We start from the raw sequence: 12,170 nt of genomic DNA, 5'->3' as shown, positions 1-12,170 counted from the left end.
ACAGACCCTAAGAGAACACAAATGCCAGCCCAGGTTACTGTATCCAGCAAAACTCTCAATTAACATAGATGGAGAAACCAAGATATTCCATGACAAAACCAAATTTACACAATATCTTTCTACAAATCCAGCCCTACAAAGGATAATAAATGGTAAAGCCCAACATAAGGAGGCAAGCTATACCCTAGAAGAAGCAAGAAACTAATCGTCTTGGCAACAAAACAAAGAGAATGAAAGCACACAAACATAACCTCACGTCCACATATGAATATAACGGGAAGCAATAATCACTATTCCTTAATATCTCTCAACATCAATGGCCTCAACTCCACAATAAAAAGAAATAGATTAACAAACTGGATAATCAACGAGGACCCTGCATTCTGCTGCCTACAGGAAACACACCTCAGAGACAAAGACAGACACTACCTCAGAGTAAAGGCTGGAAAACAACTTTCCAAGCAAATGGTCAGAAGAAGCAAGCTGGAGTAGCCATTCTAATATCAAATAAAATCAATTTTCAACTAAAAGTCATCAAAAAAGATAAGGAAGGACACTTCATATTCATCAAAGGAAAAATCCACCAAGATGAACTCTCAATCCTAAATATCTATGCCCCAAATACAAGGGCACCTACATACGTAAAAGAAACCTTACTAAAGCTCAAAACACACATTGCACCTCACACAATAATAGTGGGAGATTTCAACACCCCACTCTCATCAATGGACAGATCATGGAAACAGAAATTAAACAGAGATGTAGACAAAGGGAAGTCATGAGCCAAATGGACTTAACGGATATCTATAGAACATTCTATCCTAAAGCAAAAGGATATACCTTCTTCTCAGCTCCTCATGGTACTTTCTCCAAAATTGACCATATAATTGGTCAAAAAGTGGGCCTCAACAGGTACAGAAAGATAGCAGTAATCCCATGCGTGGTATCGGACCACCACGGCCTAAAACTGGTCTTCAATAACAATAAGGGAAGAATACCCACATATACGTGGAAATTGAACAATGATCTACTCAATGATAACCTGGTCAAGGAAGAAATAAAGAAAGAAATTAAAAACTTTTTAGAATTTAATGAAAATGAAGGTACAACATACCCAAACTTATGGGACACAATGAAAGCTGTGCTAAGAGGAAAACTCATAGCGCTGAATGCCTGCAGAAAGAAACAGGAAAGAGCATATGTCAGCAGCTTGACAGCACACCTAAAAGAAGCAAATACACCCAGGAGGAGTAGAAGGCAGGAAATAATCAAAGTCAGAGCTGAAATCAACCAAGTAGAAACAAAAAGGACCATAGAAAGAATCAACAGAACCAAAAGTTGGTTCTTTGAGAAAATCAACAAGATAGATAAACCCTTAGCCAGACTAACGAGAGGACACAGAGAGTGTGTCCAAATTAACTAAATCAGAAATGAAAAGAGAGACATAACAACAGATTCAGAGGAAATTCAAAAAATCATCAGATCTTACTATAAAAACCTATATTCAACAAAACTTGAAAATCTTCAGGAAATGGACAATTTCCTAGACAGATAGCAGGTATTGAAGTTAAATCAGGAACAGATAAACCAGTTAAACAACCCCATAACTCCTAAGGAAATAGAAGCAGTCATTAAAGGTCTCCCAACCAAAAAGAGCCCAGGTCCAGACGGGTTTAGTGCAGAATTCTATCAAACCTTCATAGAAGACCTCATACCAATATTATCCAAATTATTCCACAAAATTGAAACAGATGGAGCACTACCGAATACCTTCTATGAAGCCACAATTACTCTTATACGTAACCACACAAAAACACAACAAAGAAAGAGAACTTCAGACCAATTTCCCTTATGAATATCGACGCAAAAATACTCAATAAAATTCTGGCAAACCGAATCCAAGAGCACATCAAAACAATCATCCACCATGATCAAGTAGGCTTCATCCCAGGCATGCAGGGATGGTTTAATATACGGAAAACCATCAACGTGATCCATTATATAAACAAACTGAAAGAACAGAACCACATGATCATTTCATTAGATGCTGAGAAAGCATTTGACAAAATTCAACACCCCTTCATGATAAAAGTCCTGGAAAGAATAGGAATTCAAGGCCCATACCTAAACATAGTAAAAGCCATATACAGCAAACCAGTTGCTAACATTAAACTAAATGGAGAGAAACTTGAAGCAATCCCACTAAAATCAGGGACTAGACAAGGCTGCCCACTCTCTCCCTACTTATTCAATATAGTTCTTGAAGTTCTAGCCAGAGCAATCAGACAACAAAAGGAGATCAAGGGGATACAGATCGGAAAAGAAGAGGTCAAAATATCACTATTTGCAGATGATATGATAGTATATTTAAGTTATCCCAAAAGTTCCACCAGAGAACTACTAAAGCTGATAAACAACTTCAGCAAAGTGGCTGGGTATAAAATTAACTCAAATAAATCAGTTGCCTTCCTCTATACAAAAGAGAAACAAGCCGAGAAAGAAATTAGGGAAACGACACCCTTTATAATAGACCCAAATAATATAAAGTACCTCGGTGTGACTTTAACCAAGCAAGTAAAAGATCTGTACAATAAGAACTTCAAGACACTGAGGAAAGAAATTGAAGAAGACCTCAGAAGATGGAAAGATCTCCCATGCTCATGGATTGGCAGGATTAATATAGTAAAAATGGCCATTTTACCAAAAGCAATCTACAGATTCAATGCAATCCCCATCAAAATACCAATCCAATTCTTCAAGGAGTTAGACAGAACAATTTGCAAATTCATCTGGAATAACAAAAAACCCAGGATAGCTAAAGCTATCCTCAACAATAAAAGGACTTCAGGGGGAATCACTATCCCTGAACTCAAGCAGTATTACAGAGCAATAGTGATAAAAACTGCATGGTATTGGTACAGAGACAGACAGATAGACCAATGGAACAGAATTGAAGACCCAGAAATGAACCCACACACCTATGGTCACTTGATTTTTGACAAAGGAGCCAAAACCATCCAATGGAAAAAAGATAGCATTTTCAGCAAATGGTGCTGGTTCAACTGGAGGTCAACATGTAGAAGAATGCAGATAGATCCATGCTTATCACCCTGTACAAAGCTTAAGTCCAAGTGGATCAAGGACCTCCACATCAAACCAGACACACTCAAACTAATAGAAGAAAAACTAGGGAAGCATCTGGAACACATGGGCACTGGAAAAAATTTCCTGAACAAAACACCAATGGCTTATGCTCTAAGATCAAGAATCGACAAATGGGATCTCATAAAACTGCAAAGCTTCTGTAAGGCAAAGGACACTGTGGTTAGGACAAAACGGCAACCAACAGATTGGGAAAAGATCTTTACCAACCCTACAACAGATAGAGGCCTTATATCCAAAATATACAAAGAACTCAAGAAGTTAGACCGCAGGGAAACAAATAACCCTATTAAAAAATGGGGTTCAGAGCTAAACAAAGAATTCACAGCTCAGGAATGCCGAATGGCTGAGAAACACCTAAAGAAATGTTCAACATCTTTAGTCATAAGGGAAATGCAAATCAAAACAACCCTGAGATTTCACCTCACACCAGTGAGAATGGCTAAGATCAAAAACTCAGGTGACAGCAGATGCTGGCGAGGATGTGGAGAAAGAGGAACACTCCTCCATTGTTGGTGGGATTGCAGACTGGTACAACCATTCTGGAAATAAGTCTGGAGGTTCCTCAGAAAATTGGACATTGAACTGCCTGAGGATCCAGCTATACCTCTCTTGGGCATATACCCAAAAGATGCCTCAACATATAAAAGAGACACGTGCTCCACTATGTTCATCGCAGCCTTATTTATAATAGCCAGAAACTGGAAAGAACCCAGATGCCCTTCAACAGAGGAATGGATACAGAAAATGTGGTACATCTACACAATGGAATATTACTCAGCTATCAAAAACAACAGCTTTATGAAATTCGTAGGCAAATGGTTGGAACTGGAAAATATCATCCTGAGTGAGCTAACCCAATCACAGAAAGACATACATGGTATGCACTCATTGATAAGTGGCTATTAGCACAAATGCTTGAATTACCCTAGATCTCTAGAACAAATGAAACTCAAGACGGATGATCAAAATGTGAATGCTTCACTCCTTCTTTAAATGAGGAAAAAGAATACCCTTGGCAGGGAAGGGAGAGGCAAAGATTAAAACAGAGACTGAAGGAACACCCATTCAGAGCCTCCCCCACATGTGGCCCATACATATACAGCCACCCAATTAGACAAGATGGATGAAGCAAAGAAGTGCAGACCAACAGGAGCCGGATGTAGATCGCTCCTGAGAGACACAGCCAGAATACAGCAAATACAGAGGCGAATGCCAGCAGCAAACCACTGAACTGAGAATAGGACCCCCGTTGAAGGAATCAGAGAAAGAACTGGAAGAGCTTGAAGGGGCTCGAGACCCCATATGTACAACAATGCCAAGCAACCAGAGCTTCCAGGGACTAAGCCACTACCTAAAGACTATACATGGACTGACCCTGGACTCTGACCTCATAGGTAGCAATGAATATCCTAGTAAGAGCACCAGTGGAAGGGGAAGCCCTGGGTCGTGCTAAGACTGAACCCCCAGTGAACTAGACTGTGGGGGGGAGGGCAGCAATGGGGGGAGGGTTGGGAGGGGAACACCCATAAGGAAGGGGAGGTGGGAGAGGGATGTTTGCCCGGAAACCGGGAAAGGGAATAACACTCGAAATTTATATAAGAAATACTCAAGTTAATAAAAAAAAAACAAGAAAAAACAAACAAACAAGAGTCTATGTATTGCAAAAGTAATTAATGAATTCAGACGACTTTTTTCCCTTATACACATAAAGATATAGAAAAGAAATCCCTGCTGTAGAAGGGAAACACGTGTCTAGGATATTGAAGTATATAAGAATGTGTAGATGATATGGAGATGAGTTATAGCTACCATGATGTCAGTAAGCTGTACTTGTTTGGCTCGTCGAGGTGTTGTTACATATATTGCCTCCAGGACCTAACAAATATCAATCAAGGTTTCTAAAGAAAACTTTACTTTTTGTGATTCTTACAATATACTAGTGAAATGGAATAAACATACAAGAGATATCTCCTCCAAAACACTAGAACAGATTTTCATATATTGAATATTCCATATAAAAGGGACAAGAAACAGCCATCTGTGCTGATTCATGAAGCAGGTGACCCTAAACTACCCCTTAGTTATGCCGGCTTTAGCTACAAATGAAATCATTTAGTGTGTCCATTTTTGTGTTTGGTTTCTTTTCTATATATTATACTTAAAACTTTTTTTCTTGACTCATATTGTATGAATTCTGCTTTGTGAGGAAGCTATCATTTATTCTGGTTGGCATTTGGTTTGTTCCTAGTTTGCAATGCTTATGAATAGTGTTACTTGTAAGATTTCTCTCCTTTTTCTGGAATAAAGTTACTATTTCAGGATATTCTATGTCCATTTAACTCAAAACAACTTTGCTTCTGTTGGAAAACAATGCTAAGTCAAGAACATTGCAGAATACTTATTAGGCCTCCTCTTCTCCCACCTTCATCAGACCTGAGGATCCTGAACCTTCCTCCATCTATCTTCTCTGCTTGCAGAGTCCTCTGAGGCACCCTCAAGCTGCCTTGAGCTATCTGCTTCCCCTGGCAGTTCTCTATTCTTTTTCCACCTTTCCATCTACCTTCATCAGATCTGCTGATCCAGATCCATGCAGCCCAAGAATACCCATCATAGGCCACACCAGGGCCATCCAGGTCAAGTCCCTCCCAATACCTACAACAATAGGAGCCATCCAGGTGGCAAAAGACCCTTGAAAGAACACAACAAACACCAGGGAGATAGAGCATAACCAAAGCACAAGCAATGACCTTAAATTCAATCTTATAAAGATGGTAGAATTCGTTAAGGAGAAAATGAATAAATCCCCTGAAGAACTACAGTCAAGCAGATAGAGATCTTTATAGGGGAAACAAAGGTATTTCTTAAAAACATACAGGAACATACAATTCAACAGGTGAAGAAAATAAAATGGTGCAGGACTTGAAAGGGGAAATAGAAGCAACCACGTAAACACAAACTGAGGGAATCCTGGAGATGGAAAAATCTAGAAAAGAGACAGCAACAAAAGATGCAAGCATCATCAACAGAATACAGGAAGATATGATAGAAGAAATTGATACATCAGTCAAATAAACTGGTAAATCTACACAATTTCTGGTACAAAATATCCAGGAAAACTGGGATATCATGAAAAGAACTAACCTAAGCACCATAGGAATAGTAGGTAAAGAGTCTCAACTCCAAGGCCCTAAAAATATTTTCAACAAAATCACAGAAGAAAACTTTCCTAACCTAAAGAAAGGGATGCCTATGGGCATATAAGAAGCTTATAGAACTGATTAGACTGGACCAGAAAAGAAAATCATCCTGCATCACAACACAAAATCTACATAACAAAGAATATTAAAGGTGGCAAGGGAAAAAGGCCAGGTTTGCCTTCAGATCGCAGGTATCTTACTACTGCAAGTCCCGAATATCCCAACACAACCAACGCATGAGCGAACGACCTTAAATCCAATATGATAGACAGACATTCAGAATTATACCAGACTTCTCAACAGAGACTCTAAAATCTAGAATGGCCTGGACAGGTATCTTGCAACCTTTATAAACACACACACACACACACACACACACACACACACACACACACACACACACTGGAACCAAGACAAATATAACCAGAAAAGCTCTCAACAGCATAGACAGAGATAACAAGGTATTTCAAGACAAATACAAATTTAAACAATAACTATTCGCAAATCTAACCCAACAGAAAATATTAGAAACACACACACACACACACACACACACACACACACACACACACACACTACCACCACCACCACCATTTAAATAACAGGAATTAACAGTCAGTGGTCATTAATACCTCCCAACATCAACAGACTCAACTCCTAAATTAAAAAACACAGGCTAACAGAATGGATGTGAAAACAGGATCCATCATTCTGCTGCTTATTATAAACTCACCTCGGCAATAAAGAAAGACCTTATGTCGGAGTAAGGGTTGGGGTTTCCAAGCAAAAAGAAAACTGAAGTAGTATCTAATAAAATAGAATTTCAACCAAAATTAATCAAAAGAGATATAGAAGGACACTTTATACTCATCAAAGGAAAAATTTGCCTACCAAGATGATCTGTTCAGATAGACAAGGGCACCCACATCTGTGAAAGAAACATTGGTAAAGCAAATCAAACCCCACACATTAATAGCTTTAGTACCCAACTCTCACCAATTGACAGGTCATCCAGGCCTAAACAGAGAAATAATGAAACTAACAGAAATTATGTATCAAATGGACCTATCAGAAATTTATAGAATATTTCACCCAAACACAAAGAACAAACATTCTTCTCAGTGCCTCATGGATTACTCTTCAAAATTTACCATATAGTCAGTCACAAAGCAAGCCTTAACAGATACAAGAACATTTAAACAATGCCTTGAACCTTATTAGAGCACCATGGATTAAAGGTGGATGGACTTAAACAACAACAGAAACACCAGAAAGCCTGCACACTCAGGGAAATTGAACAGCTCTCTACTCTATGATCTCTGGGTCAGGGAAGAAATAAAGAAATTAAATACATTCTGGAATTCAATAAAATAAAGGTACAACATATCCAAATTTATGGGACACAAATCAGTTCTAAGAGGAAAGTTCATAGCACTAAGTGCCTCTATAAAAAAATAGTTCTTATGCCAGCAATTTAAAGTACATCTTAAAGTTCTAGAAAAAAAGAAGCAAGCACACCAAAGAGGATGAGAAGGCAGGGAATAATTCAAATCAGGACTGAAATCAATCAGGAACAAAGACAGCAATACAAAGGATCAATAAAACTAGGAGCTGATTCTTTGCAAAAATCAACAAGATAGACAAATTCTTAGCCAAACTAAACAAAAGACAGTGAGACAGTATCCAAATAAACAAAATCAGAAATGAAAAATGAGACATAACAACAAACATTGAGGAAATCCAAAGAATCATTAGGTCTTACTTTAAAAGCATATACTCCACAAATTTGTAAAATCTTAAAGAAATGGCTGATTTTCTAGACAGGCACACTTACCAATGTGCAATCAAGATCAAGTAAACTATTTAAACAGCTCTATAAACCCTAAAGAAATAGAAGCAGTCACTAAAAGGTTCCCAACCAATAAAAGGGCCTGGAGTTCAGATGATTTTAATGCAGAAATCTACCAAACTTTCAAAGAAGAGCTAATTCCAATACTCAAACTATTCCATAAGATAGAAACAGAAGATATACTTCCAAAGTCATTGTATGAAGCCACAGTAACCCTGATAACTCAAGAAAGAGTATTACAGACAAAATTTTCTTATGAATTTTAATGGAAAAATTCTCAATTAAACATTTGCAAATTGAATCCAGGAACATATCCAAAACATCATCCACCATGACCAAGTAGGCTCCGTTCCAGGGATGTAGGGATGGTTCAATATATAAAAACTCGTCAATGTAATCCACCATATAAACAAACTGAAAGAAAAAAATCATATGATAATCTTATTAGATACTGAAAAAGCCTTTGACAAAAATCCAACACTCCTTTGTGCTAAAAGTCTTAGAGAGATCAGGGATACAAGGCACATACCTAAACATTATAAAAGTAATATGCAGCAAGTCAATAGCTAACATTAAACTAAATGGGGAGAAACTTAAAGGAATTCCAATAAAATCAGGGGCAAGACAAGACTGCCTACTCCCTCTATATTTATTCAATATTGTACTTGAAGTTCTAGCCATAGCAATAAGACAATGAAAGTAAATCAAAGGGATACAAATTGGAACAGAAGTCAAAGTATCGATACCTGTGAATAATATACATAATAGACCCCAAAAACCCTACCAGAGAACTCTTACAGCTGATAAACACTTTCAGCAAAGTGGCTAGATACAGAATTAACCAAACAAAAACAAAAACAAAAACAAAAACAAAAACAGTAGCCCTCCATTATACACATAATAAATGGGCTGAGAATGAAATTACAGGAAAAAAACAGCCTTTATAATAGCCATGGATAATATAAAATATCTTTACATAACTCTAATAAATAAATGAAAGACATGTATAACATGAACTTTAAGTCACTGAAGAAAGAAATTGAAGAAGATATCAGAAGATTGACACATCTCCCATGCTCATGGATCAGGAAGATTAACACAGTGAAAAAGACCGTCTTACCAAAAATAATTTACAAACTCAATGCAATTCCCATCAAAACCATGAAACCCAGGACAGCTAAAATAATCCTGTACAATAAAAAATCTTCCAAAGTTATCACCATCCCTTACCTCAAGTTGTTCTATAGAGAAATAGTAATAAAAACTATATGTTGTTTGTGCAGGAGTAGACAGTTGATCAGTGGAGTCAAATTGAAGACCCTAAAATGAACTCACATACTTTATCAAAAATTGAATGGACACTTGGTTTTTGATAAAGAATGTAAAACCATATAACAAAAAATATAAAGAAAGCATCTTCAACAAATGGTGCTGGTCTAACTGGATGTCTGCATGTAGAAGAATGCAAATAGATCCACATCTATCACCCTGCACAAAATTCAAGTCCGGGTGGATCAAAGACCTCAATATAAAGCCAGATACACTAAATCCAATAGAAAAGAAAGTGTTGAATAACTTCAAACTTATTGATCCAGTTGACAACTTCCTGAACAGGACACCAAACTCTCAGGCTCTAACAACTGCTAAATGGGATCTCATGAACCTGAAAAGCTCTGTAAGGCGAAGAACATGTCAATAGGACAAAATGTCAGTCTACAGATTGGAAAGGATCTTCACTGATCCTACATCTGAAAGAGGGCTAATATCCAAAATTTATGAAGAAGTGAAGAAGCTAGATACCACCCACCCAAATAACACAGTTAAAGATGAGGTACAGAGATAAACAGAATTCTCAACAGAGGAATCTCCAATGGTCAAGAAGCATTTAAAGAAATGCTCAATGTCCTTAGTCATCAGGGAAATGCAAATCCAAATGGGGCTGAAGCTCCATCTCACAATGGTCAGAGTGGCTAAGATCAAATATTTATGTGAAACCACTGCTGGGGAGGATATAAAGCAGAGGAGTATTTCTCCATTGCTGTTGGGAGGGCAAACTGGGACAACCACTTTGGAAATCAATTTGGCAGTTTCTCAGAAAACTGGGAATAGTTCCTCCTCATGACCTAGCTGTACTCCTGAGCATATTCCCAAAAGGTGTCCCACTATACCACAGGGACACTTGCTCAGCTATGTTTAGAGCTTCTTCATTCATAATAGCCAGAAACTGGAACCAACTTAGATGTCCCTCAATTGAAGAGTGGATAAAGAAAACGTGGGACATCTAACCAATGGAATACTACTCCCCTATTTAAAACAAAGCCATCATGACTTTTCAAGAAATGGATGAAACATGAGAATATCATCCTCAGTGAGGTAACCCGGACCCTAAAGGACATGTATAGTATCCACTTATAAGTGGATAACAGATAAAAAATACAGGATATCCATGCTACATTCCACAGACCCAAAGAAGCTAAACTAAATGAGCGAGGGCTATTCAAAACGGTCTTGCCTGTCTACGGGATATGTTCTTCTAGCTATGCTGCATTGTCTGACCTAGCAGAGAAGATGTGCCAGGCCCCACAGAGATTTGATGTGCCAGGGTTGAGGGGTATAGGGGGGGGTTTCTATCCTCTCAGTGGAAAGGAGGAGGGGGTATGGGAGGAGAAATTGTGGAAGTGGTGACTTGGAAGTGGATCAACAAATGAGATATAAAGTGAATTAAAAAAACTATCAAAGAGCATACTAAAAATATTAGGTTTCCGGTTTTAGTTGTGACTCATGGAGTTTGGATATTGTTATTTTCTTCTTTATAGTAATACAAACCACAAATTTATTAAAATCATTAAGTACTCTGAGAACCATGGACCATCTCTAGGCACATGTGAACATAGAGACACACCTAAGATTCCTTTACCAGGAATCAATAAAATTAGAGCCACAATTCAGAAAAAGAACACCTTTATGGTAATTCTGATGGATAGTGGGAGGCTGAGGATAGAGTGGCACACTGAACCAGCGGGATACCAATACAATGTATTACCTATTAACTGGAAAAAGTGCAATAATTATAATAATTATGGGTTTATAATCACTAGAAAGTGAAACCCACCAAGATGACCTTTAACAAATGAATGAACTATATTATTTGCATGCAGAAGAATACCACAATGAACCTATCCTACTAAATAAAACAAACCAGTCTAAAACCCCCACATGATGTGTTTTCTAATTACATAACATTCTTGAAAAGGCAAAATTACAGATTTGATAACAAGCTCAGTAATTAGCAGAGCTATAGACTAGAGGAGATTTGAACAGATGAAATGTGAGATCTTTTATATTTTTGGTAGTGAGCCTAGCCTTTAACAACTGAGCCATCTCTCCAGCCCCAAAATCAGATTTCTGAGACTAGTGAAATTATTCTTCTTGATGCTACAGTGATTGATAAATGACCTTATTATGAATTTTTTCAAGATTTATAGTTTCCTCACTGAATCCTATGCAAATTTGAAGATTAATTTAAGAAGTTGGAGAATTCCGTATTAGAACTTAAATTTTGACAAAATAACTATGTCGAAAACATAAAACATGAACACCTTTTAGTGTATTAGAGAACTGACGATCTAAGTGACTTTGAAAAATTAGTACAAACTGTAAGGACAATGCTGGGGCAGGGAGGTGGGAGTGGGTGGATGGGTAGAGGAGCACCCTCATAGAAGCTGGGGGAGGGGAGATGGAATGGGGGGTTCCTGGAGGGGAAATTGGGAAAGGGGCTAACATTTTTGAAATGTAAATAAATAAAATATCCAATTAAATAATATTAGTAATAATAATAAAGCCAGAGAAGATGTACTTAAGTGTAGCTTTTAAATCAATAGTGTTGTTCCCCATGGGTGCATGAATTCATAAATGTAAGACCACTGTCATTTATGCTGAGGTTGGCAGAATGTGGAGAT

This window comes from Rattus norvegicus, chromosome 18 (assembly GCF_036323735.1).
Source record: "Rattus norvegicus strain BN/NHsdMcwi chromosome 18, GRCr8, whole genome shotgun sequence".
NCBI classification, from domain to species: domain Eukaryota; kingdom Metazoa; phylum Chordata; class Mammalia; order Rodentia; family Muridae; genus Rattus; species Rattus norvegicus.
The sequence above is the reverse complement of the archived record's forward strand: the minus strand, read 5'-3'. Positions refer to the sequence as shown.